Source organism: Lepidothrix coronata, unplaced genomic scaffold, assembly GCF_001604755.1.
Source record: "Lepidothrix coronata isolate B3197 unplaced genomic scaffold, Lepidothrix_coronata-1.0 Scaffold10, whole genome shotgun sequence".
In the NCBI taxonomy this organism is placed as follows: Eukaryota; Metazoa; Chordata; class Aves; order Passeriformes; family Pipridae; genus Lepidothrix; species Lepidothrix coronata.
In genome coordinates, this window is record NW_016690190.1 from 8,967,016 (window position 1) to 8,980,314 (window position 13,299).

General features: G+C 41.2%; 1 protein-coding gene across 1 annotated transcript in view; it reads right to left on the minus strand.

Annotated features, from left to right (window-relative positions):
- The window catches only part of ST8SIA1 (ST8 alpha-N-acetyl-neuraminide alpha-2,8-sialyltransferase 1), a 115,089-nt gene that overhangs the window by 85,725 nt on the left and 16,065 nt on the right, over window positions 1-13,299 (minus strand). The gene's annotated exons all lie outside the window — the stretch shown is intronic.

Genomic DNA, 13,299 nt, shown 5'->3' on the forward strand with positions numbered 1-13,299 from the left:
AACTATGCCGTTAGAGTATATTTTCATGTTATTATATACATTTTTCATATATTCTAAAGGGAATCCTAAAGAGACTGGCACCATTTCCAGTGGTTGCATAAGCCGAAAAACATCAATTATTAGTGACTACTAGAATGCTTGATGCAGCTGCTCTCCTCTGAGAAAGAGATTTTATTCAAAACCATGAAGTCACTAATGAAAATTTAAATTTTTTTAGCATTTTTTAAAGTTTTACAGCTACTTTTCATTTCTAAAAACTAATACTTGAAAAAAAACCCCTAACATTATTTTCCCCTGAAGTTCATAGCTTTCTGCAACTGTGTATTACTTTTCAGACATACTTCCAACTGAAAATCTGATGAAAACTGGAAAACTGTAGAGTAGATTTGTGATAATCTTAGCAAAAGAGGAAATAGCTCAAAAGTGAACTCCTCCATCTGCATAAATATTTCAAGAAAGATATAAATCACTATGCTCAGGCGTGTAAGTCAATTCCAAATTAATGATGTCTAGGACAATACTGTGGCTAGTTCTAGATCCCAAGGTCCTAGAAGATCAAGGAAGATGCAGACAGACTGGAGAGAGTCAAAAGAGGGTCACCACAATGATCAAAGGGCTTGAAAATCTGCCCTATGAGGAAGGACTTAAGAAGTCAGGTCTCTTCTCCCTGGAGAACACAGGACTCAGGGGGGACCTCATTGCAATTTTCCAGTACTTCCCAAAATTAAAATTTCCAAGTGAAATCCTACAACTCACATCTTCTCTGGAAATCTGCAAGAAGCAGAACAAAAAATCCCAGATAATTTAGCGTAAAATTATCCAGGGAGTGTTTTACATTAACAAATCTTTCCTTAGCCAGGGTAAACTGATAAGGAACAGTTCTTCTTACAACTCTGTCCCTATTAGACTACATATATATATATCTACTCTTTCCTGTTCCCAAAAAAGCATTATTTCAGTTCCCACTGAATCCTTCATTAATAGACCTACTATGAAAAGCAGTAGGTGTATCCTGGAAGGTCCACAGATAGGCAAGTCACTAGTTCAAGTATGCATCTGTATGTACTAGCACAAAAATCTTGGGCACTCATATGTGCTTTCTGTCAGAAAAGAATAATTATTAAAAGTCTCACATTATTCAGTCTCTGTTTCTGATCTAAATCCCAAAATTACAAAGCAAGAAAAGCTTCATAGGAAAATGTTCATTAAAAAGCAGAATGGATTCAAAGGCAAACCTAGAGCAGGATACTTTGCAGGGTCAGGGAGACTGAACTGATTTGCTGAGCTTGATTAAAATGCACAACTAAAACTTTACGACAGAATTTGCAAAATTGCAGCAGCTTTTAGCCAAGAATCTCAATTCGTTGCAAACATTTCTCCACTAGCAGGACACAAACAACATGCTTTTGTCTCAAAGTTATCTCCAATTCAGCGGAGACCTGGGTATGAGAGGACTTAAAGAATATTGGTATTGAAAAGGCACTGGAGGCCCTCAGGTCTGAGAGCACTTGAGGGACAAATCCCTACTAGTGAGAGAAGAGGGAGAAGAGTTACTCTGACAATCTCACTTCAGGCCTCTCGGATTTCAGCTGGAACTGGGCACCAAGCAGGTCATTAAGTACAAGGCAGCATCGGCACTGAAGTGGCTCTGCACATCAACTCAAGCAGCGACCTGTGCAAGAGGAGGGAGCCGAGCAGCAGTTTTGAGACCTGTCCCAGCCGTGCCCCCACAGTGAAACTGGCTGGGGTAAAATAAAGACAAGACAAAATAAAATAAAAATTTAGCTATGTTAGTGTGACTTTGCAAAATTGTAACTGCTTGAAAGAAGGTTGCTGCCCAAATTGTGGGCAATTAAGACAAAGCTAGCTTACGTAAACAAAAGGGACTGTCAGGGAAAGCGGGAAAGACTTTTAGCACATAGCATTGCAAGGGAGACAGAAGAGGAGTGGGGGGAACCTAAGCTGTTTGAAATGATAAAACTTTATGTAACTACTCTATAATAATAAGAATAGGAGTTAGGCAACCAAATGTCTATTTAGATAAGGCAGGCTTCATAAAGAGTGTATATGATAGATAATTTTTGAAACTCACTGTATAGAAAGCTGTTGTGTTTCTTTTCTCAGTGGACATGCACGGTGGGGGGGGAACCCCCCTGCACTTCCCCGGCCATAATAAAAGTGTGCTTTATATATATTGTTTAAGGATTTCTTTGAATCAGGGGTTACACCAGCAGACACTGCACACTGACAGAGGCACAGTGGTACCAAAGATCCTACAGCCACAATACCTTATTTTCATGGGTTTTACTCCAGGCTAACTCTGGTCTGATTCCATAAAGATCTTGTGAGTGGCTGTAGCAATGGAGTGCATTACTGGGATGCAGTGAAATCTGGGGACAACTAGGTTTGCCTCCAAAGCCCACCTCTAATGAAAGGTCTAATATGGGTGCACCCTTCTCCACCTTAAAACAGAGAGGAAGCTAGACCTCCTTGCCTAAATTCATAGATAGTCAGTGAGAGAGCTTATATAAAAATCCCAAACTACTTGTTCTTCATCTTAAGCTTATGAACTTCTCAGTTTGATTTCAGTTTGCAGCTAGGCAATGCTTAAATCTCACCCTGGTTTGACCAAAGTCCCAGTCAATAATGACTTAGAGTAGCTCCTTCAAACATCCCAAATGACAGCAAATATAACACCTAAAACCAGAAATGGGCAATTCCATAGTACAGGTGGTCAGCCAGGAAGTTACAGCCCTTTATGTATCTCTTCTGCACAGGTGTCCTGCCTCCCCAGCACACCCACCACTTCTCCAGCTGCCTTTGCTGCCCTACACGAAGTGCTAAGTGCCACCAGCACTGTGCAAAGGAGGGTGAGCAAAATTATTCCTCTCAATGTTTTCCTTCTCAACCCATGCAAGGGAGAGGTACCACACCAATGAGGAGAAGCTCAGACTGACAGGGAGAGCCACTTGTCAAGCAGCAACAACAGCAAGACAGCTTCATGAAGCTTCCCCAGGGAACTGGTGGAGTGGTGGAGTCACCATCCCCAGAAGCGTTCAAAAAACAAGAAGACATGGCACTTCACAATATGGTTTAGTGGGCACAGTGGTAATTCATTGCAGGTTGGACTTTTGTGGAGGTCTTTTCCAAATTTAATGATTCAATGATTCAGTGAAGGAGGACTGAAGACTTAAGCCTGATCTGAACAGGACTCCAAACAAGTCTGCAGAACAGTTCCCCATAAAGGATGATCCAGTACACATGGGATGGGGAGAGGGCAGGAGCAGCTACAGCCTGATGCTGCTCTTGCAGGTCCCAGCAAGTGTCAGCAGTCCTCCCACTAAATAAGGGCAGCATGGCTTTAACAGCAGTAATAAAATAATGACTGAGGTTCAGGTTCAAGTCTGAGACAAAAACAATTTGTCAAATGAATTGCTTTAGTCAGACTCTGCTCAGTTGCCTGGATTTAGCTGATATCACATTAACCTTTGTCCAAAACAGAACCTGGATCTGAAGCACAACCCCGCAGTATTTGGGCTGGCATAAACCTCCTTTTCTTTATATTGCAGTTCACATTCACCTCAACTTCACATGCTTTGCTTTGAGATCAAATGAATCTGAAGGCTCAGAGAAAAAAAAATTAATCTGCCTTCGGAGTTTCAGCTGGTGTCAAGGCAAAACCATCAGGTCTTCACTCACAACCAGGGATTTGTGGCACTGCTGAAATCCAGGGTACGGGTGGTCGCTTGGGTTCACTAGGGAAGATTTGCACAGCTCCATTTCAGTGCAATTGCTGAAGTGTTTCCATTCATGTATCCCCCAGTAGAGGCAGGAGAACCTACCAAGAACCTCGTGGAGTCCTCAAACTAAACCAACACCTATTTCCCAGCATCTGCATGCTTAGGGACCCTGAGCTAACATCCCTATTGGAAATACTTCAGGGATTAATGCCAATAGTGGCTCTGAAACAGAACCGGTCTGAGCACCTCCAACACTGTGAGTCTCAAAATCTAACCCTCAAATTCTCCTAATTAGGTCTTTGGTGCAGTGCTTCCATAAGGATAACACATTCAGGTGTTTTTGCAAGAAGTTTTGGTGGCAGGGGAGATACCAAAATCACTGCTTAACAAAATATTGCCTTTAATAAATTTGCACCCAGTTCAGGGTCTGATTTTTTGGCACTTCAGGTTTCGGCTGAGTTTTTAATTATTCTTCCCCACTCCTTTAATAGATCCCTGGCTTCTGAAATTTCAGTTTCCCCTCTGATGATCAAAAAAGCTGAGGTTTTCCTCAATTTCTCACTTTGAACAAAGTTTTTTACTCCTTCCATAATTCCTGTGGCTAATCTCTCTTTTACAAGATTCACCTCTAAATATTCCATTCTAAAAAAAGCCTAGAAATACTATTTCTAGTGCAGTCATCCCCTGCCAGCTACAGGGACAAACTGACCTTTGTTCTTACCCACACACATCATGTCCAAGGCCAAAATACAGTTAACTATTAACTATTTAGCACTATTTTTGGTGTCAATGCTTCCCAGGTTGGGAACATCCATCTGTAACTGCAATCTGGACTTTGGTTTCTTAAATATAAGATTTCATATATGATTCTATAGAAAATCAAGATGCTTAGCAGGAGACCCAGGTTGCTCTGCCCCCTGGACCATTTGCTGCCCTGCTTCTTTTCTCATCTGAGAAACTTATCAATAATATTTTAATAAGTTGTCTTGCACCGATGAAAAGAAACACAGAGGATCAAGAACTAATCTGAGCAAGTTCATACCTGGACATATCCTGAATTCATCCATACAGTGACCATCACCATCCAGGAACAGACAAAAAAATCCAGGCCTATACCCCATCTCCAACAAAAGGCAGTAGCTAATGTTTACAGCTGTAAGAGAGTCCTGTCATATAGCCATGTAATGGCTCTACTTGAGGCCATTTTTTGGTCCAAGCTGGCAGTTTGAGAATTTTATTGCTCTACAAAAGCCATTCAATAACAGTAGAATCACTGGTTCAATTACAACCAGTGTGGTCGCATGAGTTTGTAGCTGCAGTTGGCATTTGGCTTCTGAATATCCTGTGAAAACATCGTTAGTTGGGTTTGGTCACATACACTGAATTCCTGTTTCCTAAAGAGCTCAATATAATACTTGTAACTGGGGGTTAGCTTGAGGTTTTGAGGTTTTCATGGTGTTTAAAGTACCTTACTATCCAAGGCATACTAGCTTCCACCTCAGGCAGGGCAGAAGACAGCAGGTGTAAGGAAAAAAAGTGGAATGTAATGTTCTCATTTTATCAGGGCAGATATCACACACATCAAACTCTTGCTCCAAACACCCAACTGCCTCTGTATCAAAGCTGTGGGTAAACATGATATAAATTTATTAGGGAGAATAAGGGAAAAGGCTGTCGCCGTTCTGCCATCACCAGATGCCAAGGGACACACTGAATGAACTCCAAGTCACACAACACAGAGCCACATGGTCTTTTCTCCTTCACAACAAAATCAAAGCTGGTTTCAGCCTTGACAAGTATTTTGGCACCATTCCTCTCTACAGCAGACTCCACCCCACCTGAGATGAAATTTAAAATTACCCTCAGCACAACTATTCAGGAAGATGATCTCAGAACTGCCCTCCTAAGAACACCATGGACACGTACCAAACGAGTAAGAGAATGGCCAATAAAAATGTTTTTGATATTCAGAAAAGCATATAAAATTGTTTTTTTTGGGACAGCAGTAGTAGCTTAAGCTCTAACTAAAATTAAGACCTTTGCCAAAAACAACATCTAAATCAAGAATACGTTGCTCTGCACAGGTTCATTTTTGAAAATACCCCAGTTACCTAAGCTTGAAGAATAGGCCTAAATGCAATGAAAAAGAAATATGAAAAATGGATACCACAGAGCAGAACAAAGAGATAATCTGGTTTACTTCCCAGGCAAGCTTTCTGTAATATGATAAGATTTTATGAAGACTAAAGTCATGATCGTTTTCCTCCTCACATTTATTACTGTATTTTTTCTTGATATGAAACTGTCCACCTATTTCAATGCCTGCCCCCTGCAGCAATGTCTAGTGTCTGGACTCTACACAGACCATGTAATATTTCCCCCATCTTCCTCAAGAGAGAAAAGATATCAGGACAATAAAAAGGTTGCAGACAGAAGCAAATCACGTACTGAACTTCCTGGCACTGCAACCTGCATGAACAGAAAGAGATTGAAGAGACCACAGACATTCTCAGAATAAGGGAGTTCATGAAAACCACATTCATTATCTTAGCAGTAGAGCTGTATGCTATTTTTTAAGTAACAAATTAAACTATAAATTAAAGATAATTTGTTACAAATTACCAAATTAATAGTTGTGGGGGAGGAGAATTATGAAATCAAGCATTTCTATCTTTTCTGCATCATCAGTATCTTTCCTTTTAGAACTTTCTTCCAGGCTTTTTTGAGGTGCCCAGAAAGGAGAAAAAGTATTTTATTTAACCTGAGAATATTGTTTTCACTACCTGTTTTTATTTAACGTGAGAATATTTGGGTTTTCACTGCCTATTTTAAAATCACTGAACAAAAAATCTGGTGCCTCCCCCACAGTATAGTTCACAGTTCTGTTTCCCAGACTGCAAAAGAAACACAAAAAACTCTTTTTCCATCCTCTGTGTTGGGTTACCCTATCCTTGCTTCCCTGGCCCTGTGCTAACAAACCCTGCTGTCCTGCAGGAGGCAAAATCTGAGCTGCCAGGCATTGCAGCACATCATCCAAATCTCTGACTGATTTTATCCAAGTCTTTTTTTCCTTTTTTGTTGAAATGTACAAGTGATATATTTTTTTTCCCAGAAGTGTTCATAATACCATGGAAAATGTGTGGCTCTTTTTTCTCTACTCTCCTTCCAAACAAAGACAGATTAGTGCTTAAAATTTCAAGGATCTAAAGTCTTTTAACCACTTTCAGAAGACAGCAGTAGCAACAGTATTACACAGTGCACCTTGTAATTCCCCAAACTTGCCTAAATTCTGTTCTCATAAAATTTAACTGTGGCTTAGCTCAATCTTTGAATCTGCAAAGGACTTTGGATTATCTAACCTCTATCAGGTTCTCCTTTGAATTTAAATTCAAATTTCAGATAGCGTGATAAAGATATGCAGTCGCTTCAGTTGATTATGCATTCCCTCTTTGATCAAAACTCTGCATTTTAAGAAAAGTAATTGAAAGGATACACTTTTCTATCACTGTAAAGAGACATTATTCTTCTAATAGCATCACACCATTATATTCCATACCTTCATTACTATTGCAAGTGCAAAGGAGGACTGAGTAGTGCAACATTTAGATTGTAGAAATACAGATGAGGCCAAAATTTGCCAGGGACTATCTTTGTTATTGAATAATGTCTGTGAACTAGAAGAAACCAGGATACACCTCAGTGAATAGAAGTCTACCTGAACATCTGACAAGTCTTAAGTTTACCTTTCCTTCTGTAAATTATTTTCTTTAAAAATGGAGCAGATTTGATCTGGAAAGCTATTGAAAGACAGAATTGTTCGCCTCTTTTCAGAGAAAACATATTTTGATTCACACAAACTTGCTTCAAACTCCTATGCACAAAGCCTGCTTATAAGCTTTGAAACGCAAATTATAATGTATGAACTATAATATATGAATTACAGAGTTTAAATTCTAGTATTTGGGTAGATGAAGTTTTTCTAAGACTCTCATACCAAATGTATAAAGAGGTATATTATAAGGAAGCCACCACAAGTTGTGACTTGCAATAGCAAAAATAGAACTTCATTACTCATGCAGTAAAATCTATTGAAATACAGGATGTCTCTGAGTTGTCTGTATTGTTCCCAGCCACATCCAGGACAGACAGCAGCAGTGACTCAACATCTCACCTAGGAACTGCCACGAACAGCCACATCCCTTTGAGAAGTGATGAATCTGAGCACGAGCTCAAATGATGGTTTCTGGACAGCAGCCAGCAGCTCAAGAGAAGTGACCTCACACAGTGCTGGAATTCACTGGCACTGCACCAGACTGCTCCTCTGCTTTGCTAATGACACCACCACCAGCCCCCATATATGACAACTATGTCTGAAGGCCCATCCCAGAGAAGACACAGGGTTCATCTCACTTCATTTATAGTATTTGAAATGCAAACACTTCCAAGGCTTCTCTGTAGCAGACAAAGCATCCTTTAGGGTGTGATTGATCTCTAATGACCATAAAGTGACCACCTTAGACAGAGACATCTATGTTTGGTAGCTCAATTCCAATCCATGAAGCCAGACCTGCTGCTCCAAACTCTAGAAAGCCTATGGAGGCTTTTGCAGTTAGCACGAGCTGCAAGGGATGGACTGTAGGTCCTCTGCCTGCCTACAGCATCTCATGGAAGGATCCTATCTGCCAGCAGCCTCATCTGATGGTCTTTCTTCTCTGCTCACACAGCCCTCACAGTGGGCTGTCTGAAAGACGAGCTTGCACAACTGCACGAACGGGCAGTTTTGTCAGAGAGAATTCAGAGGCAAAGGGGAGTGGGGCAGGGAAAGAGATTAATTGCTTCATGTGGGGTTTTTTTTGGTTTTTTTTTTTTAATCTTACAAACCTCCAGGAGGAGGAGCAGCTTTCACAGACACGAGGTGAAATCAATGAATAGCTGTCTTGCAAAAAACAGCAGAACCATCACCTAAGTTATATGGTGCTGCTGCAGAGGGGGGAAATGAGTTGTTCTTGCCACTTCCCTCGTTGCTTTCAGCAAAACTGCTGCTTGCTTTGTGCAGCCACAAGCACAAAGAAATGCTCGGCTTCAACAAGGGCACAGGATGGCCGTATTCTTTCAGGAGAAGGAGATTCACTAAAAATAAATCGAGCAGCTCTAATCTTGCATTTGAGCTTGCACTATCTAGAGTGATGATACATACCACCTAGATCTAAGCAGTCAATTATCACACTACAGTGACTTCTCCACCTGCTTCTGCAACCCAGATAAAAGCCCTGTAAGTATTACATAATGCTCCTCACAAAAAAGTGCCCCCACGCTCCAATCCAAAAAAGTCCATAGCGAGTTCTTCACTAATTTGATAGTTAGAGTCATCCCCCTTTCTAGAGGGTGAACTGGACAGAAAAAAAAAGAAAAAAATTCCTCCATTACACAGATTTAAGCATCTTGAAATGCCTAAAAATTGAAACCACAGAAACGAAGAGGAAAGGAATGCTCCTGCGTGGTCATTCCGAGTGCTTTTTGATACAAAAAGTGTAGGTAGCCAGTCAGCCATTGCCTATATATATGACAGAGACAAGAATATGTAAAAGTATCACATGAAAAGGCACGAAAGAGAAACATATTTTCAAAGGCCTGTGAAGTTGTACATTTGGAAAAAAGTTTTAACCCCTCAAAGACATATGAATAGATCTGAAGGAACAGACCCAAGGGAAGCCCTGTTTTGAAGAGAAACTTGTTCCTCTCACTTCTCAGGAACTGCTTCCCACATCTCACATCTATCAGTTGTTTGGGAGATGGCAAAGGAACAAGCCTTGTCTGGTTGGGAAGCATCCATCGGATGCCCTGCCAGCTAGCAGGACGAGCTGATCTGCCAAACAAAATAGGAAACCTTGGGTTTGATCTCTCTCTTTCACCCAGTTTTTCATGAAACTGCTAGGAACTCACTACCTCTAAGACTTCTGTTATTCTGTTTAATCTGGATGAAATTAGCCAGTGAGACAAATTTCTTAAAGGGGGTGGATTATGATTAAGATTCCAGTCATATGTATTACATTTCCTACTGACTGAGAGGGGGAAAAAATCCAATAAATGCCAAATAATGCCTTGAAACGGACACTGACAAAACTCTGTACTCTTTGTTGCTTCTGTACACCCAGAATTATACACCAGTTAAGTTCTAATAGTCCTATTTTGGATGAAAGCCATGATTTAATGCACCGCCAAGCACCGACACTGGACTTCACTTACAGCCCGAGCTGCTGCAACCATCAACGTCACTTTTGTAAACAGCTGACGATCAGCTGGCCAAGTATCCAGAGATATTTCTGAACTGAGTTCAGTGATCCTTCTATGTGCTGACAGATGGCTTCCAACAGATGAAAATGAATGGTAAAATTACCACAGATTAAAACACAGCCATTTAAGTGAAACTTGATAAATATATACCTTGAACTTGCAATTCCCCTGTTTGCAGTTAAAAGCCTCATTTTTGAAGTTTTGCTAATGTGTTTTAAACCTTGCCTGAGTACCTGGTGCTATAAAATCAGTTTCACTGATGCGAATGCTTTGTTAAATGCACTAAGTGGATTAAAATAAAGGAAAAGACATATCCAAGTTGGAACCTTTTTTTACTAGAAACTCCAATGCCAAGTCTTTTAAGTATTTTTTCTTCTAGTGAAGACACAGAAAAAAAAGTCAAGTGGCAAACATTTTGTACTAAACTTTAACTCCATCATATTTGAATTTTGGCTATTTCCTGTTTTACAGATGTAATGAAATCAGAGGGGACCTCACCAGCTCTGATTTGAAATGAGTCTGTTCTTATAGCTGTGATGCTTTCACTAGTCATCTCCAAACACCTGCCCTAGGAACAAGAGGTAAATGTACTGTTTGTCTTCACAGCTTGCTTTCCTGTAGGCCCAGCAATAAACAAAATCAAGTTTATTGGTGATCGTCAGGGTATACTGCAGAACTGGGGCTCTGATATGATAAGGCAGAAGCTGCCTGCTGCTGGACCACAGGATTTCTTTTTGCTACTCTCCTACTTCCATTCTCAGCATGAGTGACAGCTCTGTGTTGTATTAATTGATTTGTGATGGTCAAAGCTCCATATTGCACTCATGTAACAGTCTACGTGTGTGCCTCAGGTCTGTGTTCTTCCTAAGATGCTCAGGAAGCCCAGCCACCACACAGTTACCACCCATTTTCTGCTGGTCATCTGGACTCTCCTCAGTCAACAGAAGGAAACTTACCCTACCCTAACACAGGTATCTAAGAATAGAGCTGTCAGTATCTGCAAGTACCTCTGCCTGTTCATTACTTCTAGTGGGGGAAACTAACAGAGAAATGTAATTTTTAGATAGTTAAAGTGTGTTGAACCTCACTCTCCTATATCCACAGGTGACTATGTATCATTAAAACCTGTTGGTTATCTCTTGGCCTACACAACAAGAACACAATCACAGGAAAGTGATTTTTTTTTCTTTCTCAGTAGCAAACACTGCTGTATACCTTATTCCCTCTAGCACCTCATCAGAAAGAATGCAGAAGTAAACTTGTGCCATTTGGTCTCAACAGTGCTGCCAACTTACTGTAAAACATCTCTTGTGATTACTTAAAGCATTCTCAGACCTCCACTCTCTCCGGCGCTCACTACAGCAAAGTAACCTCACCAGTACCTAACAGGAGGTGTGGAAGAGTCCAATATAGACATTTCCTCACTTTCTACCCACATCATCTCATTTCTGAGCCGCTCCACTCCTTCACTGGCAAACTAACCTGAGCCAAGTCCCTTTGGCTAGAGTCACAGCATCAGTTCACTGCTCGCCACCACGAGTATCCGCTTTGATTCCAGGGTGTACAAAACACTGGGAATTTCCTGGGTCAGACTTAAGTAGTGGGGATCCATGTAATCCACATTTCTTTTAGTCAACAGCTGCTTGCAAAGGACATGCAGAGGCTTATCATCTGAGCTATTCCAGACCATAAGGAGAGCTGGCAGGATTCCCCTGAACACTTCCCCCAGCTCGCTAGAAAGAATTTGCCAGTGTAATCAGGGAATGTAAACCTGGCCTTTCAGGACAAATATTCACATGGCGCTGAAACACAGTTTCCAAAACTCACTTCCAAAGCTCACAGAACTTCACAGGCACACCACTACATCTTGTCAGAGCTCTGAAACAATCCTTATTCATTACATAATCCAACCAGCTCTGGTCGTCAAGGTCATCACATATTTAAAACTCCAGCTTCCAACTCATTGCATGCTGCTTTACCATTACCATTAAACAACTTTTTGGCAGCACTCACTACGAAAAAGGAGTTTCACTACACACCTCAATGTTTAGTGGTTTGGGTGTGGTTTTGGGGTGGGGACTGTGCTACACAGGCACAGAAAAAAGCAGCAGAAGTGAAAACCCGGCAGCTGTTTGTCAGTGAAAAAGAAGAGGTGAGGAGGAGACAGGAAGCATGTCTGAGTCTATCCTGATCTAACTAGTTTGCTGCACTATGCTCCGTGCTGCTGGGAATAAATCAGGAATTCACAAACCCCATTACCCAGAGCAATCAAACAGCTTCCCGGGGATAAATGTGATTTATGTACTAAGCTCTTACAGGCCTGAAGTCCTGGCAGAAAACGCAACGTATCCAACCTCAACCTCTGCCCAATCTGGTGGCCTTTAACAAACTAACACTACATGTGAGATTATAATTCCTAAAAGCCTGTCAAACGTAAAACCGCAGAGATTACTACATGCTATGACTCCTGCCTAGCTTTGCCAAGATGTTTATTTTCCATCTACCTCTCCTGCCTCTGCCATCTGTCGGACCTGCCCCCAGCAATACCATCACACCTCCTCTGCACAAGCACGCACACCAAGCAGGCGGTTTTGGGAAAACCCTTGGCTTCCAGTGCTGCAAAAGAGCTTCCCTGCAGCTATGGGAAATGTTCCTGTCAGAGTTCAAGTCTGGAGTTTTACTTTCCCTCCTCTTTCTGCTTCGCTGGTTGAGAGTTTTTCATCCTTCGTAGGCTTCTTTATTGCCAGAAAACCCAGTTACATTAGAGTAAAGGTCGTAAATAGGAGACCTGTTGCTGTTTAGAGAGCTGCCTGGCATACTACAGCAATGCAAAACATGCTACCTTGTAATGCCTGCAGGAGTTATATATAGTGCAACATGATGAAATTCTAAATAAAAGGAAAACCTGAAGAGTTTGACATACACAGCCAAACACATCACAGGAAACTATTTTTGCTTGAAGGACTGTTGAAATGCTACACTTAATTAGCTGCTGTGCTCTAGTTTTAACAGACTACCCATAATCCAAAGAAAGCTAAAAAATAAAAAATACTGGCAATAGGTTCTCACAGTCATGCAGTCTCTCAGGCTAGCATGTGCAAGCGATCCCACTGAACAGCAAAGGGGAAGAGGAGCTGTACAGCTCCTAAGGAATTATGCAAACGCTGCACAGCTGGAGCTCCCACAACCAGGGTCCCCCTCCATAGTGAACAGGCAGCAAGCTGAAGTGTAGTGACTCTGATCAGACCTTCTACTTTCATTTTCC